General features: G+C 43.1%; 1 pseudogene; it reads left to right on the forward strand.

Moving 5' to 3' along the window:
- The first annotated feature begins 290 nt into the window (after positions 1 to 290).
- On the forward strand, positions 291 to 7,739 carry LOC100724906 (formylglycine-generating enzyme-like; annotated as a pseudogene).
- The last annotated feature ends 11,998 nt before the right edge of the window (positions 7,740 to 19,737 follow it).

The raw sequence follows: 19,737 nt of genomic DNA on the forward strand, positions 1-19,737 counted from the left end.
TATAGTCCAGACTAGCCTGGGACTCACAGTGATTGTCCTGCCTCAGCTTCCTGAGTGCTGGTATTATAGACATGTGCCACCATGCCCGGCTGACTTTCATCTTAAAGGGACAGGACAAAGGAGAATTTTTCTTTCTTGTAATCCCACAATACAAGCTCATTCTTTGGTCTCCAGTCTTGCAAACTCACCTGGAGTATTTTTAACCTCATCCAATCTCTTGATATTTATTTTATGTATATAAGCAGTACAAGTTCCTCTGGCAGTACTGCTCACCTGCTGTAGCATCGGCTATGACCATGCTGTTGTCTTGGCCTGGTGAGCCCCAGGGCAGGTCCCAGAGTGACTACAGCCCCGCCCTCATCACTGAGTCCCTCAAGAACATGACAGGTAATTACCAGGAGACAGTGTGTCCCTTTCAAATTCTCTGAATGTACACTTGCAAATATTTATTACTTGGTCAGATTTTAAATTTTAGTTTGTGAGTTAGGTATAGTGGCGCACTACTGTCATCCCAGCACTCAGGAGGCTGAGGCAAGAGGATTGCCACAAGTTTGGGGCCAGCCTGGGCTCCATAGTGAGTTCAAGACCAGCCTGAATTACATAGCAAGAGCCTGTCTCTGAAGAAAGGAAGGGAGAAGGAAAACAAGAAAGCAAGCAAGCAAGAAAGACAGACAGAAAGCCAGTGCTCTTCAGCCCTTGGCCCGATCCTTCAGGACATGACAGATTAAGCCTCCTGACATTCTTCTGGGAGTCCAGGGCCTCTCCTGTGACTCTTAGTCCTATTTTTTATGTAGTAGATGGTCGATAATTTCATATCTTTAACTCTATAGCTATTTTCATCCATCTCCATAATAACTACACATTCAGAACACTGTAAGACAATAGGCCAAGGGAAAAATAACATCCCTGTAAAGAAATTAGTTCCTCTCTGAGCTGGGCTGGTACAGCCGTTACGGGTTTCATCCTTGGGGTCTCTACAGTGCAGTGAACTATGGCACATGATGGGCCCTCTGGAGAAGGGCATGAATGTACTGTGTAAAACTGCATTGTGCTGAAGCTAAAGACGACATTCAACATGTAGTAGTTAAAAAAGTTGAAAGAGTTTTGGCCTAGACAGGACACTGTAGCCAGTGAAGCCTTAGAGGCAGAACCAAGAAGTTCCTATCTCCCCCACCCCTAGGAATTTACCTGTGACTCCATCTTCCCTGCCCCGAGGAATCTACCTATGGTGCCAAACAAAGACCAATGGGCTACCCGTGCATCCCTAATGCCCCCTTAGGTTCCACCCCAAACCGAGGCTACTTATATAACCCCCACTCCATGTGTCCGCCAGAGAAAAAGCTGGACTCCAGTGGTCGTGGGTGTTTTGGTTTTCTCTCTCTGTGTTCTCAGAATAAAGGCCTCTTTTGTCTTACACTTCTCATCTTTTGGATATAATCTTATCAGTGGTAAACCGGAGTGGCGGCACACACCTATGATCCTAGCATCCCAGAGTCTAAGACAGGAGGATTGAAAATTCGAGCCAAGCCTGGACAACATGGCAATTTAGCAAGATCTTATCTTAAAAGTTTTAAAAAGGGTGAGGATGTGTGAAGGCCCTAGATCCAATCCCTAGTACCTCAAAAAAAAAAAAAAAAAAAGTATGACATAATTGCTTAGACTGAAGTCTGAAGTTAAAGTGAAGCCACATTAGAGACCAGGTGGAACTTCCCCAAGACAGGAGCAAAACTACTACCTCCATCAAAGGAGCAATTCCCTCCCCAGCAGGAAGCTTGCTGAAACTCCTGACTCACAGATCATGCTGTTATGAATGTGGCATTGACTCACATCTGCAGCCAAAATCCCTCCTGTTTTTTGGCTTAGGTTTTTTATTTGTTTGGTGTTTGTTTTGGGGGTTTTTTTTTTTTTGGTCTTTTTTTTTGAAACAGAATTCCATAACGCAGTTCAAACTGACCTCAAATACCCTGTGTATCCCAGTCTGTCCTTGAACTCACAGTGATCCTCCTGTCTCAGCCTTCCAAATGCTGGGATTACAGGCGTGCACCACCACACCCAGCATTCATTATTCAAAGTGAATTTTAAATCCAGGGAAAGAGCAGTGACACACACTTGTAATCCCAGCACTCTAGAGGCTGAGTCAGGAGAGCTTCAAATTCAAGGCTAGCCTGGACTACAAAAGGAGACCATGTTTCAAAAAACAAAACAAACAAACTATACATACATATACACACATATATATAACAAACTATATGTACATATACACATATATATACATTTATCATCTATATAATCATTTATTATATACATTTATGTATATATGCATATATATATATATATATATATATATATATACATATATCTATGTATGTATGTGTGTGTGTGTGTGTGTGTGTGTATCCCATAGGAAATTTCATGGGACTGCATGTTCTCATTCTCTAACTAGTTAGATGACAGATTCTTGGGTGACACTCAGCCAAGTGACAGTAAGCCTGGGAAGGGTGACCATGCATGACAGCAAGGAACCAGGAGGTTTATGTGCCTGTCCCCTGTAGCCATGTTATAATGTGCAGGTGTGGTGACACATCAAATATTACAACATGAGGGTTGGCCAGTGGCTTTCATAAACTACAAATCCAAGCTCTCATTGGCAAATGAGTCACATAATTAGAATGAAAATAACACCAACAACGCCTGTAAACTGGGCCTTGCCTTAAAGAAAACAAATGAAGCCTAGCATACAGAAACAGGAACCCTAGAAACCCGCAGGCGGCCTCAGCGTGGAGGTCCTTCAGCGTGGACCAGCCCAGTCCTGATGAGTGACCACTCAGCCTCCCACTCATGCCCAGTGCCCGTGGGTACACAGCCACTCCCGAGTCATCATTGTTTTGCTGAAACTTCCTCTCACCCCACCAGCCCCTGGAGCTTTGAAACAGTCTCTCCCAATACTAGTCCAGTTGGTTTTCAAAAACACATTATAGTAATGACAGCAAGCGCATATTGAGTGCTTGCTACATACCCCCAGACTTGGCATTTTATATGAAGTTTTATTTGTGGTGATTGTAAGCATGAACTCTGGAGCCACACTGTCTGTGTCAGAATTGTACCTTTGCTGTTTACAGTCTGTACATTTAACCTCTTTGTGTCTTAGTTCTTCAACTATCTGAAAGCAGAATGGGAATGAAAAATCCTACTTCACAGAGTTGCAAAGATGAAATGTTTTCCTATGTAAAGTTTTTCAGATCGCATCTAAATAAATAAATCAATAAATCTGCATCCAAGCTGGGTGTGGTGGCACACTTGTATTTCCAGGTGAGGCAGGAGGATCTCTGTGAGTTTGAGGGTAGCCTGGGCTACATGGCAAGACCAATACTTCAACCAGTGCATGATAGCAGATGTAAAAATGTGTTGTTGAGTGTTGCTTTTTTTTTTTTTTTTTTGGGCACTGGGGATTGAACTCATGGTCTTGAGCATGCTGGGTGTTCACCTCCATGAGCTACACTCCCTGGCCCTACTGTTTCTGTTACCTTTTCATTTTATATATGAGGTAACTAAAGGTTAGTGAAGAATTAGGCTCATGAGATTTTAAATTATGATTGTTAATTCATATCAGAAATCAATTCATTACCTAAAGTAGCTGCTATTTCTTGTGTATTTGCTATTCATTTAATTGTGCACATTAGCTTGGGGTGTATGTGTGTGTTTGTGTGTGTGTGTGTGATACTAGGGATTAAATCCAGAGTTTCACCCTGAGCTACATCCTCACCCCCACACTTTTAAATTTTTTTCTGAGACAGAGTCTTCCTAAATCTCTAAATTCCCCAGACAGGTCTCTAACTTGTGATTTCCTGCCTCAGCCTCTAGTCAGAATTATGGGATTGCACACCTGGCTTTGAGGAATTCTTTTCAGTGTTTGATTTGTTCTATGGAACCAAAAAAATACTTCTATTGTTATATTCTCTCATGAAACAAAAATCAGTGTTTATTCAGAGACACTAAAAAGCTCATTTGTAAAATAATATTAGAAAATACATTAGGAATCATAAAATTGTTGCAAGTCTCTGATTTAGTCACTGCACTCTGAGAAGTTATCCTGGACAGGGGTGGCAGAGTTTTCAGAGACAAGCACTCAACTGCAACCCCAAGTCCCTTGCTCACCGCAGAATGCTAGCACCTCAACCAAACCTGAACTCTGCAAAGTTAGTTTAAGAAAAGAACTCATGTTAACATCTTCTGTCTTGAAAGGAAAACACATAATGTGTGTGCTATAGGCTTGGCGCCTCTGGGCTAGAGAAGTAACAAAATAAGTAAATACATACTTTCCAGTCTTCCTGAAGAGGTTATCAATTCCATTTCCCCCCTAAAATATATTAGGGACAAATAGTAGAGACAAAATTTTATAAATTATGATAAACGTGAAAAAATATGTCATTAGGTCATCATTAGGATATATCAAAATATCTAAAGAAGTTTATGGTATGATGTTAAATGTAGAAAGGAGATGTCCCAAATTAAGTTCTAATGAGTTTTGACCTCTCAGCTAGGTGTGCTAAAACAGACCTGCTAGTGCACACCTGTAACCCCAGCACTGCAGGAGGCTGAGGCAGGAGGATTGCAAGTTCATGCCCAGCCAGTATAATCTAGTGATACTTTGACTGTGACTCAAGAGGAAAAAAGGTTGGAGATTTAGCTCCATGAAAAAGCCCTGGGTTCAATCCCCAGTACCATTCTCTCTCTTCTCTCCTCTCTCTCTCTCTCTCTCTCTGTCTCTCTCTCTCTCTCTCTCTCTCTCGTTCTCTCTCTCTCTCTTTGTTTTGTTTGCAAATAGACTTGGGCACACTCAAATCTTACAGAGTTGCTGTGCACATTTGTGAGTCAGGTAACAGCAGACCCTGAGAACTCAGGGTTCATGGGAGACATGGCGCGGATATGTGAAAGGTTCTTGAGGAAGCAAGACAAAGAACATCCTGGCTTGGCTGAGCGGGAAGCAACTAGTAGGACTTTGCTGGCAATTTCTGACTGGAAAGAAAGGCCGGTTGACGCTGCCGCGTGGCCAAGCTCCAGTTGCTTAACACTGAAGTTTTCCTTGGCATTGGCCACTTGCTTTGCATTTGGTTTTGTTTTGCTTACACAGGAATTTAAGAAATCAGAGCAGAGCCAGAGATGTAGCTCAGTGGCACAAGCACCTTCCTGATGAGTGCAAGGTCATGAGTTCAATCCCTGGTATCAAAAAAAAAAAGAAAAGAAAGAAAGAAATCAGAGTTATATCAGCCTAATGGCCTCACAATTTATCTTTTTAACAGCTTGGAAACAAATTCCCAAAATGGAAATATTTTATTAAAATAGTACTGAACATTTTGAAAGCAGGCGTGGTGGTGCCTGCCAGGTGCATCTAGCACTCAGAGGCTGAGGAAAGAGGTTCACCATGAGTTCATGGCCACCCTGGACTATACAGTGAAACCTTGTCTCAAAAAATAAATAAAATAAATTCTATCTGCAATTCCAAGAGCATTTGAGTTTATTCAAAGTTCCCCACCTCACACTGTGGATTTAGATTCAGTAGTCTCAACAGTTGACTCTCACAAGCAGCCAGAGTTGAAAACTAATGCATTGTTTTAGCTATCTAAAATACACTCAGTGAAACGAAAATTAGGGAAATGACACCTTTTACAGTAATACCAAAAAACCAAAATATCTAGAATCAATCTAACCACTACATTGAAAACTACTGTACTCTAAGAGTACTGTAAGAGGATCTCAGAAAATGGAAAGATATTCCTTGCTCTTGGATAGGAAAAGCCAAAATAGTGAAATTGGTCATAATCCCAAAATTAGCATATGGATTTAATTTAATGTCATCCTGGTCAAAATTCCAACATCATATCTCAAAGATCTAGAGAAAACAATCCTAAAATTCATCTGCAACCAGAAGCGACCTAGAATAGCAAAGGCAATTCTGAGCAACAAAAGCAAGGCAGGAGGCATCATGACCCCTGATTTGGAATTATACTACAAAGCTACTATGATAAAAACATCACAGTACTGGTAAAAAACAAAACAAACAAACAAACCAAAAAAACAGACCTGGATATCAATGGATCAGATTAGAAGATGCAGACACTACTCCAAACACACTCAGTCACCTTATCTTTGACAAAAGGCCCAGACACAATCACTGGAAGAAAGATAGCTCTTTAATAAGTGGTACTGGAAAAACTAGCTTTCCATATGCCGAAAACTAAAACTAGACCCATGTCTATCACCATGCACTAAAGTCAAAATGGATTAAAGATCTAAATATGAAAACAGAAAACACTAAATCTCCTGAAAGACAAAGTAGATAGAAATCTTGAAGATGGGGGTAGACAGAGAATTCATGAACAAAAATCAAACCACACAGGAAATACTTCCCAGAATCAACAACTGGGATCTCATATTATTAAAAAGTTTTTGCATGTCAAAAGAAATCTCCAACACAGTAAAAAGGAAATTCATTAATTTTGAAAAAAGTTTAGCCAACTGTCCCTCAGACAAAAGACTTCTGTCTAGAACATATAAAGAAGTTAAAAAAAAATCAGATTACCGAAATTCAAAGACTTATTCTGAAAATGGACATCTGAGATGAATACACAGTTCTCAGATAAAGAAATACAAATGGCAAATAAATACATGAAAAAATGTTCAGCATCATTGGTGGCTCTACACATGCTGAAGATAAGAACTAGACCTATGTTGGGATCACATGGATCACAGAACAACACGGCTGCAACATGGCTGTGCCCACTCGAGCTGAATGGTGGACATTGCTGGGCTGGATTGCGTCCTCTTTCTGCACTGCTCTTGCCCATGCACAGAAGGTGGAGAACTGAGTGGTAGGCAAGTGGGATCCTTGTGGGCTTCCAGTGCTCTGACAAAGTGGGATGAGACAGCAACCACAAGGACAGTCGCTATTGATACCTTTTACATGGATGCCTGTGAAGTCCATAATGCTGAATTGTAGCAGTTTGTGAACTCAACTGGCTGTTTGACAGAGTCTGAGAACTTTCATGACTCCCTGGTCTTTGAAGGCATATTGAGTGAGCAAGTGAAGCCTGATATCTACAGGCAGTCTCAGCTGCTCCCTGTAGTTACCTGTTACAGGCACCAACTGGAGACTCACAGAGGGGCCTGACTTCACTTTGAGCATAGCCCAGGGCATCCAGGGCTCAGCGCCTCCCAGAATCACTCAGCTGCCTACTGCATGTGGGCAGGGAGGTGGCTGCCTGTGAAAGCTGAGTGGGAGAACAGTTGTGAGGAGGCCTACAGGACAGGCTTTTCCCCTCTGGCAACAAACTGCTACCAAAAGACTATCATACGCCAACCTCTGGCATGGTGAGCTCCCTGTGACCAACACGGGGGGAGACATGTTCTCAGGGACAACACCTGTTAATGCCTTTCCTCTTGATTCCCCTTGTGCAACACCGTGAGGAATGTGTGGGAGTGGACTTCAGACTGGTAGACTATTTACCATTCAGTGGAAGATATGCTCAACCCAAAAGTTCGCCCTTTCTGGGAAGCACTGAGTGAAGAAAGGTGGCTTTTACATATGTCATAAATCACATCACTATAGGTGTCACCATGCTGCTCGAAGCCAGCAAGGGCATACCTGTTATCTCTGTATTGAATCTGGGGTCCACTGTGCAGCCAAGAAGAGCCTTCCCAAACCCAAGAAGTTATTTCAAACCTACACTTGGTTCCCTTAGAACACCGAGAAATCTTATACAAAGAAGTCCCACCCTGAGGTAGGGTATGCATCTGTGTAACAGCCAAAGGCACAGCCTTGCAAGAGCAAATCACTGGCTTGTGTCAGTGCACCTGCATTTTTGAGAGCACTGCCATGTTTTATTGTTGTAAACCTTTGGAAGAGAAACAGGAAACCAGAGAACCTTGAATTAGGCTCTTCAGAATTCCTGTGTCCTACCAAGGTTCTGCAAGCAAGTTGAACCCCAGGTCCAGCATTTCATTTGCCTTTGATAGTTTCCCATTTATCAAATGAGGAGATGGACAACATCATTTTTGAAGCTCTTTCTAAATTGCAGATTCTAAGCTGGTCATGGTGGCACACACCTGTAATGCCAGTGCTCAGGAGGCGGAGGCAGGAGGATCATTGTAAGTTTAAGACCAGCCTAGGTTACAAAGTGAGCTCAAGGCCAGCCTGAACTGCATAGTGAGACCCTGATTCAAAAAAAGACAAGCAAAATAAAACAAAAATAACAATAACTTGCAGGTTATATGAGTGATATCAAATTCTATCATGATTGCATAGGGAGAATTTATCACAGATTATTTTTAAGCTATTTTTTCTTTATGTAAAGTAAAAATCATCAGGCTGGAGATTTAGCTCAGTAAAGTAAAAATTATATATTATTTTTCAGGAAAAGATGTGGGGAAGTGAACCCTGTATATTCATATTTCATTCTGCTTTTCCAAGGAATCAGTGTCTCTGCACTGTTATGATGGATCCCACATGGTCAGTGATGGTATGCTAAATTTCAGTGCTCTGAACATAACAGACATGTCTGTGGGATGACTCTATTGTGCTTAATCTTTTAACCTTAAGTGCCTTTTTCTCAAAGGGACAGTTATAAGTCCTGTTACACTCTCTTCCTAAAGTCTTCTGTAAATGTGAAATGTGTATTAAATGGGAAAACTTATTTAATCTAGATTTAGAGAAAATATAGTATTCTGTAATAGAGAGGCAGGAAATATGGGCTAAGGAATGTTGTATTAAGATGCTAAAAATTAAAATAATTGACTAAAAGATAATTAACAAAAATAGTTACTTAAAAAGATAGTTATTAGTAATATTGTCATTTTGTACTGAGCTCATTACCCTAGTAACCAAGCACCAACCACATAGTTATAAATTAACTGACCACATCGTTCTGCTGTTCTGTAATGCGTCATCCCCCCCACCTTAGTGACCTGTGTGCTATGTCAACTTTTGTTCCCCTTGTAAGAGACAAATGATGCTGTGTCAACCATTGTTCCCTTTATGAGAGACAAATGTTCCTGAAATTGGCAGACCAAGGGCTATGAATTGGCTAACCACCCACTGTGAAATGCCTCTGACCTCAAGCAAAGGGGAACAAAGGCCCACCTTATTTCTGTTTCTCATTGCTATATACTTAATGATCAATGAGCTAATCATAAATGAACTATAAAAATCAGTCAAAACTCTAACTCAGTTGCACAGCTTTGCAAATTCCATCTGCACTGTGTCGCTGGGCCAGCTAAAATAAAAGTGCTTCTTTTAAAAAAAGACGTCTTGCCCCGCTTGTCATCTTGGGGTCTTGCCCCGTTTTTCATCATGGGGCCCTGTTTTTTGAGTAGAGTACAACAGGAATATCACATACTTTAAGTCATGCACCATAAACTGGTATCTTTACAACAAAAATAAATAAATTAACAAATTGCCATATGCAGTGCAGCTCTCAAAATTTCTGAGGGGAAGGGTGGTGGGAGGATGAAGAAAGAGAGATTTAGAATATAGAAAGCTGAGGTCAGGTGGAGCCGTCTCTCCTGTTCAATGACTGTAGCACATTTATTTATAAATTTGGTAGGTAGATCTCACATACACCCCTCTGCCTAGCAACTTGTTTGCTTGGCTTGCCTCTGGTGCTTGGTGTTCTCTGGACTGGGGCAACTTGTTCACGTAGGTCACCCTGGGCACTCTGGTCTTGGGACCAGCCTTGCTCCAGCCTCACACATGTGATCAACTTCCAGCTTCAGCTGCTCCCCACAACAAATAAAATAAATCTAGACCTATGTCTCTGACCACACGCTAAACTAAAACCAAAACAGATCAAAGATTGAAACATTAAAACAGAAACATTAAATCTTTTGGAAGAGAGAACTGGTAGAACTCTTGAAGACATAGATATGGCCAAAGACTTTATGGATAAAGCCCCAATCACGTGGGAAATATTACCAAGAATCAACAACTGAGATCTCATCTTACTAAAAAACTTTGTATAGCAAACAAACAAACAAAAACAAAAACCTTCAACAGAATGAAGACCCACACAGTGGGAAAAATTTTAGCCAATTCTTCCTCAAACAAAGGACTAATGTCTAGAACATATAAAGAATTGAAAAAAATCAGACTCCCCAAATTTAAAGACTCAATCCAAAAATGAGCATCCAAGATGAATACATGCTTCTCAGATAAAGAAGTATGAAAAGCAAATAAATAAATGAAACAAATGTTTAACATCACTGGTCATTCAAGAAATGCAAATTAAAACAATGCTGAGATTCCATCTTACTCCCCAAAAAATGGTGATTATCAAGAAATCAACCAATAACAGATGCTAGTGGTGCTATGAGTAAAAAGAACCCTTCTCCACTGCTGGTGAGAGTGTAGACTGGTACAACCGCTGTGGAAATCAGTGTGGAGATTCTTGAGAAAATCTAGGACACAAGGACCTGGTTCCATTTGATCCAGCTATTCTCCTTCTTGGTATCTTCCCAAAAGAATTAAAAGCATCATAAAAGTGATATATGCACATCCATGTTTAGAGCAGTATGAATTGTAACAGCTAAATTTCAGAAACAACCCAAATGCCCATCAGCCAAGGAATGAATAGACAAGATGTGGTCCTTTTATTCAGTGGAGTACTACTTAGCCATTAAGAAGGATTAAATGGAGACATTTATAGCTAAATAGATAGCCTTTGAGACCATACTCCTAAAGGAAATAAATTGGACACATGTGTAAATATCAGATTGTCTCTTTGGTATAAGAAACTGAAAGTGTAAATAAGAACCAAAATGTGTATGAGAAACTGTGGAATAGACATTTTTCAAAAGGAAAGAGAACTAGGGAGAAGGAAAAGAAGGAAAGAAAAAGAAAAAATGAGAAAAGATGGATAAAATGGAAGCAAAGCTTTGTAAATAAAAAGGGAAAGGGGTTGAAGAAGGAAGGGGAATGGGAAGGAAAAAAGGAATCAAGACGCAATCATGTACAGGTACAAATTCTCTGTTATGTAACCATTAAATGTATCTAATTTGTACCAACAAAGTTAATTCTAAAAAACTTTTAAAATAAAATAAACACACTCAGGCTGGTGTGGTGATGCACACCTGTCATCCCAGCATGCTGAAGCAGAGGCAGGAGAGTCACAGGAGCTTAGGCAAGCTCAGCCTGAGCACCTCAGTGACTGAGAGAGACCCTATTTCACTTAAAATAAAAAGCAGGACTCAGGATGTAGCTCAGTGTGAAGGACTTGAGTTCAATCCCCAGTACTGGAGGGAGAAAAAGAAACTTGAAAATAAATGCTCTCAGGGAAATGTCTCCTTGTGGCACCAACTCTGCGCACTGCACACTTCCCATGGGTGAAGCTCTGGGGTCACACTGGTCTGAGTCTGTGACACAGGAGGCCCCTCTGTCAGATCCAGGGCAGCACAGGCAAGGCACATAAGAGTCCAGCCTCATAGGGAAGCTACAGGAGTACAAAGGCGGGGCATATGGGGTGCTGACAGCGTGGCCAAAACGTGTCCTTATTTAAAAACTAAAAACTTAATGCTATAGGCAGCTGAATTAATTAGAAATATTAGAGGCAGTCAAAAAGGGCTATGCCCTCAAAGGAGCCATTGCAAAAGACCAGATACCGTGCAACTGTGGAGAAGACCTCAAGACAAAATGCAAAACAAATGCAATCACACCCTAAGAATAAACATCAGTGATTGATATTCTAAATAGGTATGGGTCACCTTGAGCAAGCCAGGAAAAGCCACTAACCCAACCCCCTACAGTCAAAAGCCCTCTTCTCCTTTGCTACATGACTTGCTTCTCTATTGGATGGCTATTTAATCAATTTTACTGGAGCAATTACACTCATAATCTTACTGGTTGACCATAGTTCTTTCCCACCTCATGCCCACCTTGTGAGTTCCCATGTCTCTCCCACATTGGACCAACCTCACCTTACGGTTTTGCTCTATAAATGCCCCTAGAAAAGACAGTCTTTGGTAACTCACTTGGGATCCCTACTGTCTTTCTCGGACAGAAGCTTTCTTTCTCTCAATATATTCTGCTCTTAACCTCTGTGTGGTAACCTAGTTCTAACCAATGCGCCCCCTTCCTGTTCTGTATGTGCCGTTTCAATAGAGATTAAAATTCCATCTTCAGTAAAGACTTAAGTTTCAGCTCCTTGTAAATCCCCCTCCCTTCCTATCTTTCTAGGTTAAGTTTCAGTTTTCTGAGAAAGCTGTGAAAGCCTTAGGTATGTTTCCTGTAACCCCTCCCCTACCCCTCATCCGGCTATCTGTAATAAAATGTGCTGTTCTTTAAGAAATGCTTAACTTCAAGGAAATTACAGGAAGTCCTGTAAAGCCCAGATGCTACCTAACTGTCAGCGATTATAACATTCCTGTGGTTTTCAGCTTTTTAAAGCTTTTAAGCCTAATCCCTCAGCTGTGAGGCGCGCAGTCTCCAAATTGGCTCCCGGAGATTGTGTCATCAGGCCTGGCCTAAAATAAAGCCTTTGCTCCCCAAATTTTAATTTCTTGCTTCCTTGGATTTTATTCCGGGGTCCGAGCTATCACACTCTGTCCATACCTAAAATTCATTGATTTTAGAAAACATGAACTTGTACCAGACACCTCGTAAGTTGGGAGTTTCTTTCCCCTATATCACTTTGATTTACCTCTGCCATGGGATGGAAGGCAGGGCAACTCTGCATCCTGAAGCACTCACTCTCTGGGGTTTTAAACAGGAATATTTCAGTAAAACAGTCTGGCTCAGGGACTAAGGAATGCTGGCTTAACTACAGTGACTTCCTTGTTTCATAAAATGGAGCTTTGTTAGTGTAGGGCCCTTGGTCCCCTGGGCAGATTCACTTGAGCAGAGGCCTTTCCCTATCCTTCCACAAGAGGAGCAGGAGAGTCCTGAGCAGCCCAGCAGAGGCGCAGATGAAATCGGGAGTGCAGAAGCCAGAGATAGAAGCTCAGGATGTGCTTTGCTCAGCTGCGACTTACATCATCCAAGGTCAGAAACAAAAGCAGAGGTGTGAAACTGTTCCAAGAGTGGTTCAAATGATATTAATTACATTGATAAACACACTCAGAAATAAACAAAAATAAATCAAGCCTATTTTGTTTTATTGGGAAAAAAACAATTTGTGAGTTGGAGAAGCTTTAATAATCAAAAAATTATTTTTAGGCTTCCAAAGGAAATCTTAGCCAGGAAGACCAAAAAAGATGAAGTGTAGCTCTACAAAAGAAGGACAGTAAAGTCATTGTTGTTTTATAAAACACTGCAGTTATTTCAAAAGAAGGACAAATATTTTAATGACCTGTGCCTACCAGTAATTCTCTGGAATCACACAATGAAGTTTTCTAACAAGAATGTTCCTCAAACTCAATTAGTCACCTGTGCAGTCATCATGTGAGGAACACAGAGTTTTATATAAGCAGAAGTCTTTGAAAACAAAGACCAGTCAGGCAGGTTTCCAGACACAAGTAAAACTAATGAGAAAAAAAATAAATAAACAGCTTAGATTGTCCTTGATAGAGTTATTTCCAAAAGATGAAAAATATTAACAAAAGATGAGAAATATAAAATAAAAAGCGGCCTTTATTCTGAGAACACGGAGAGAGATGACCGGCAACCCCCACCGCTGGCGTCCGGCGATCTCTCCGGCGGACACGCGGCGTGGGGGCCTGTAAATAACCTCGGTTTGGGGTGGAACCTAAGGCGGGCATTAGGGATACACAGGTAGCCCATTGGTCCTAGGTTTGGCGCCATATGTAAATTCCCAGGGGCGGGAAGATGGCGTCACAGGTAACTTCCTAGGGGCAGGGCAAGATGGGGCTTCCTGCTTCCGGTTGTGGCTTTCCTGGCTACAGTGTCCTGTCTGGGCCAAACCTTTCATATCCTGTCTTATGGTTATTATTATGAAAAGGGGCGAAGATTTCTCTCTTTAACTACTTCCTGCTGGCAAAGGGCGCTGTACTGGAGCCTAGGGGAGTCGACGGGATGAAGGTTGATGCCCAGGTAGACGCTGGTACCAGGTGTTTTGGCCAGGACAACTTCACTGGTGAATGCACGTATGTCAGACTGGAAAAACAAAGAGACAAGATGTTATGAGGAGACATGGCACTGTCATATTTAAGGACCCAGGTGAGGTAGAGGGAAAGGTGCCTTTGATTTAGACATATCATTCTATCAGGACCATGTTGAGGTAGAAACATTTCCACAGTAAGGCAGAATTCTGCAAATTAAACGTGGGGTTAGGAGGAGTGGAGTTATGAGAGGTGATTACTCCCCCATCTGAAAGCATAAAAGTTAAGACGGTAGGTTGGTGAGGCTTGTCTCTGGTATGCATGATGTTGGAGTCTGTAGGCAATACTGCTAAAGAGTTCTGCTGTAAAAATGACCATTAATAGAATGTAAGAAACTAGGAACCAAAGTGGATAACAAAACATGACTTAGCCTGTTAACTGTGGCTGCGAGGCCTTCGTGAAACGGAGATTGGGTAGGCGACAGAAGATGAGGTGACCACTCAGAATGATCAGATTTAGGGCTGGAAGGGCACCTCTTAGCCTGAGTGATGTGAAACCAGGATGGCAGTCTAGCAACTTTGATTTAGACATGGGTCGCTGCAACCTGGTTGTTGTCCTTGGAATGATTTGCTGTAACAGAACTTTAGCAAGTATGAGAAAGGCTCTTATGCATCCTGAAAAAGTATAAACCAAGTGAGAAGACTGGGACCTGCACAAAATAGGCCCTGTTTGTAAATGGCATAGGTTGACCATCAATACCCCATCATAGAGATTGAGGACTTAATATAGCAGCCTGAATACTCAGGAAGAACTCTGTATATATGGCCTCTATGTCCACAAATATAGAGAATGTCTTACCTGAGACTTTAGTACGACTTGGAATCCGAGACGGACACCTTAAAGGGGGCTGTTGTTGCCCTGAACCCCCTCAGCCTCCAGCAGCGATTTTCTGTCGGTGACGAATCTGGCAGTGTCGACATTTCCTGTGAGGGCTAGAACTTAGGATGGCTTACCCACTCTCTGGTGGCTAGGACAGTCCAGCGGCCCTGGAGTAAGGTCTCAAAGAATGCCAGGATGGGGCATTTTCTTGTCCAGTATCTTCTGCTGCATTTGAGCGTGGTCCATGGAGGGGGCAGGCAGCTCCACCTTGTGTAGGTTTACCTGTCTCAGAACTCCAAGTGTCACAAGTGTTAAAAATATGAAAAACCATATTAAGATCTCTATAAGGTTTGAAGGTCAAGTTTTGTCTTTTTGTTTGGGATTTGGACTATAGTAGAATTAAGTAAATATGCAGGAATATCACTTTTTTTTTATAGGGTGACACGTAGAATTAACAAAGCTTTAGTCTACCAAACAAGGCTTTAATGGAAACATTTTGCAGTAAAGGTTTAGCAATCTTATGAATAAATCTATCAAAACTGATCTAATACTGTTAAATTCTGAACACATTTACTTTTAAAGTTGTTATTTGCAGTAGTATGAACCAAGACAAATAAAATAAAACTTTGAAGAAAACCCTTGTCTTGAAATAGAGCTAGTGGTTCCCAGCAAAAAGGAATTTATAACCTTAGTTGTTAAACAGGAGATTGGTGAAGGCTTTGATTGATAAACAAGGCTGGTAAAATTATCAGGTGGCAAATAACCTTGATTAAATGGTTTGAGAATTGAAATAAAAAAGCATCTTTTGAGTGGAGCCAAATTGTAAAAAAGCACGCCTGAGCAGAGCCGCTGAGCTGCTGTTTCGCGGCACTCTGGCAGAGCACGCCCAGTGGGTGGGGCAAGCGCTGGGATGTAGCGCGCAGGGGCGGGCTCGGACTGCCCCCGGAAACGTGTAAGGTGGCGGCGGCGACGAGGACGGCGCATAGGGGAGGGAGGGGCTGGGACGGCGCATGGGGAAGGGGCTGGGAGGCGGCCCGACACAGAGCGCGAAGCTGGAACTGCTTGCAGGGCTCGAGGATTAGAAAGCCAATTTAGGAACACAGCTGGGTTTTGATTAGCCTCTTGGACCTGTTTTAAAAGTTTGTTATAGTTAGTATGCTTGTCCCGCTCTGGCACAGCTATAGGCCTAGAGTCATTACCAGCAGTGTTTACCTCATGTCTGTGATCAGCTTTTTCTCGAACTGCTTGCCACAGCTGATTCCGTTCTTGTGAGATGAGAGAGGTATTTAGAATCCCATAAACATCCTTAAAATGTAAATCATAACAATTAGTAATGAATTTAAATTGTCTGATATAATTCTGTGGGTCAACAGAGAGGCTACCTAATTTAAGGGTAATCTGGGATAGATCAGAAAGGGAAAAAGGCACATGGATGTTAACAAGCCCCTCAGAGCCAGCTTGCTCCCAAAGCGGTAGCAGAGCCTGAGGAGATTCTGGAGCAGAGGGCCACTGAGCAGCCATCCTTCCGGTAGGCGCATGTGAGCAATCATCTGTAGAGCGGCTACAGAGCTGCTGCCGGTCACCCTGGGAAACATAGGCAGATGGCATCTCACTGTGTGTCTTGCAGCTAGAGGACTGCTGTCAGCAGCACAATGAAGTGTCATGTGCACTGCAACAGGGCGGCTGTTGTAGTTCACAAGAGGAGCCACAAGGAGACGCCTGTTGACAGTGAGGGTCCTGGAAACATGGCGGCGCCCTGTCACGTGACCCAAAACATGGCGGCGCCTGGGAACATGGCGGCGCCCTGTCGCATGACCCGAAACATGGTGGCGCCCTGTCGCCATGTGGCCCTCCGGAACATGGCGGCGCCATGCCACGTGGCAGAGGGTTGTAACATGGCGACTGTTCCCCGTGCAAGCTGGAACAATCACGCGACCTGCTGGAAGGACATAGCGACCGAGACCTAGTATGGTGGGCAGGCGGTGAGAATGCTGTAGGGGATAGAGAATTCTCAGGAGAAGTCGGAGACTGTGAGGAAGCACTAACAGAGGGATCAGAGCCACTGGGAGAGTTATGGGTCCCAGGAGAAGGCGGGGGAGAGGATGGAACATCGGGAGATAACTGCGACACAGAGGGATTAGAGCTGCTGGGAGAGTTATGGGTCCTGGAAGGCGGAGAGGGAGACGATCGTACAGTGGGAGGTATCTGCAACCGAGAGGGATTAGAGCTGCTGAGAGAATCAGGCATAGGGGGAGAAGAGAGCGGTTCGGCGGGAGAGAACGGCAGGGAACGAGTTCCGTGGTAGGCAGGCGGTGGCTGGGAAAACAACGGAGGGCAGGACGGAAAAGTTTGCGGCGCAGTAGACTTAGCTAAAAGTATCTCAGCTGGAGCACAAGACTTAATGAGAGATGGGCGTGTTCTCAGAATAAGAAAGGCTTGGACATAAGGGAGTTCTAATAACTTGTTGCCAGCTTGACAAAAATCATACAAGTTCCTGAGAATGCAGGGGTCAAATGTTCCTTGCTGAGGCCAAGGCTTGCCGATAAGCGGGTAGGTTGGCCAGACCTCCTGGCAGTAAAAAGTTAGTTGTTTAGTTTTTATGGTACCTTTAATTTTTAGAGTACGTAAATTAGAAATTAGGCATCGTAAAGGCGTCTTTTGGGAGTTAGAAAATACGTTCCCCATGACTGATTCAGGCAAGAAAAAAAACCGGAGGTCCAGAAAAAAGTCGTCACTTATTTGTGGTACCACGCGGCGGCTACGGGGTTCCAAACCGTAAACTCCAGTCGTCACTGAGAGATTTACGAATGGAGTCTACGTGGGGTCAGTAACACTTTTGCCCGTGAAAGCGCAAGGCTTTAAGGGAAGTGAGGGTCTTTCAGTGTGGGCGGTCCCAAAAATCTCTGCTTTGGGCTATCCGAACCCAAAGAACGTGAGAGATTTCGTGGGCGCAGGTTTGCCCAGAAAGAACCCTGCCCTGGGCAATCCTAAGGACGTGAAAATGCACAGACCCACGCAGACGGGGAGAACATTCCACTGGGGCTGCCCAGTGCGAAAAGTTCCCCGGGGAGTGCTCACCTGAAATCAGTCTGGCCGATGCGGAGTGCAGGCGGCTGGCGACAGGAACGTCTCGGGAGAGGAAAAAGCTCGGGATTAATCCAGGATGTTATCTGGTTATCGGCGAGGAAACTCTGGGTATGTGGCCCAAGAGTCAGTTGCCTGCCGATCGAGTCACGGCACCAAATGATAGAGTTATTTCCAAAAGATGAAAAATATTAACAAAAGATGAGAAATATAAAATAAAAAGCGGCCTTTATTCTGAGAACACGGAGAGAGATGACCGGCAACCCCCACCGCTGGCGTCCGGCGATCTCTCCGGCGGACACGCGGCGTGGGGGCCTGTAAATAACCTCGGTTTGGGGTGGAACCTAAGGCGGGCATTAGGGATACACAGGTAGCCCATTGGTCCTAGGTTTGGCGCCATATGTAAATTCCCAGGGGCGGGAAGATGGCGTCACAGGTAACTTCCTAGGGGCAGGGCAAGATGGGGCTTCCTGCTTCCGGTTGTGGCTTTCCTGGCTACAGTGTCCTGTCTGGGCCAAACCTTTCAGTCCTTACATGGAGAAGATAGAGCTTGCTAACAAAGAGAAGCTGGATAATATTTGGGCTTATATGAATCTAAACTCATTGTTCAGTTAAAAGCTCAAAATAGCCCGACATGATAGTGTATACCTGTAATCCCAGCACTATGGGAGGCTGAGGCAGGAAGAATTAGTTGGAGCCCACAGTGGTTTAAAGTCCGTACTTTCGAGATCCTGTTTTAAAGTTAAAAAATAAAGATAACAAAATTAGAAGGTCAGCAGGTATATCAGTGCCTGGATTCTATCATTTGTACCACAAAAAACAAACTCAAATTAAAAACTCAACAAATCAACTAAATGTTTTAAAAACAACACAAATTCTCCATTATCATTCAGATGTTTAAATGTATTTGAAAGAGTTTTGGACACTGTAGACACTACAGACAGGACCCAGTAGCTGGTGAAGCCTTAGAGGCGGAACCAAGGAGCTCCTATCTCCCCCACCCCTAGGAATTTACCTGTGACTCCATCTTCCCCACCCCTAGGAATTTACCTATGGCGCTAAACAAAGACCAATGGCCTACTTGTGCATCCCTAATCCCCCTTAGGTTCCACCCCAAACCTAGGTCAATTTATATGCTCCCATGCCACGTGTCTGCCAGAGAGAAAGCCAAACTCCAGTGGTGGTGGGGTTTTTGTTTTCTCTCTCCTCGCTCTCAGAATAAAGGCCTCTTGTTTTATACTTCTCATCTTTTGGACGCACTATATAATTTTATCAGTATTGCTTCAGCAGATCATTCTGGAGGAAACACATTATCTCCTTAATCACTGTGAAGAATGATACAATTTTTGGTGTGGCTAAAAAGATAGAAATATGAAATAAAAGTGGCCTTTACTCTAAAAACGCAGAGAGCGAACCCCACGACCACTGGGGTCTGGTTTTTCTCTCTGCTGGACACATGGTGTGGGGGGCATACATATAGCTTTGGTCTGGGGTGGTGCCTAAGGGGCATTACTGATGCACAAGTAGCCCATTAGAATTCATTTCAAGCCACAGGTAAATTGCCTAGGGGCAGGGAAGATTGACCTCAAGATATAGCCCCTTGGTTCCGCCTCCCAGCCTCCCACCGCTGCAGTGTCCAGGGCAAAATCCTTTCAAAGAACAAAGGTGGTGTAAAAGTAGAAAGCTTGAGAACTTGGGACCTCTCACCTGCCTCAGCCTTCCAGAGTACTT

Source organism: Cavia porcellus, unplaced genomic scaffold, assembly GCF_034190915.1.
Source record: "Cavia porcellus strain 051 isolate PalLab524CR breed Dunkin Hartley unplaced genomic scaffold, mCavPor4.1 scaffold_11, whole genome shotgun sequence".
Classification (NCBI taxonomy): domain Eukaryota; kingdom Metazoa; phylum Chordata; class Mammalia; order Rodentia; family Caviidae; genus Cavia; species Cavia porcellus.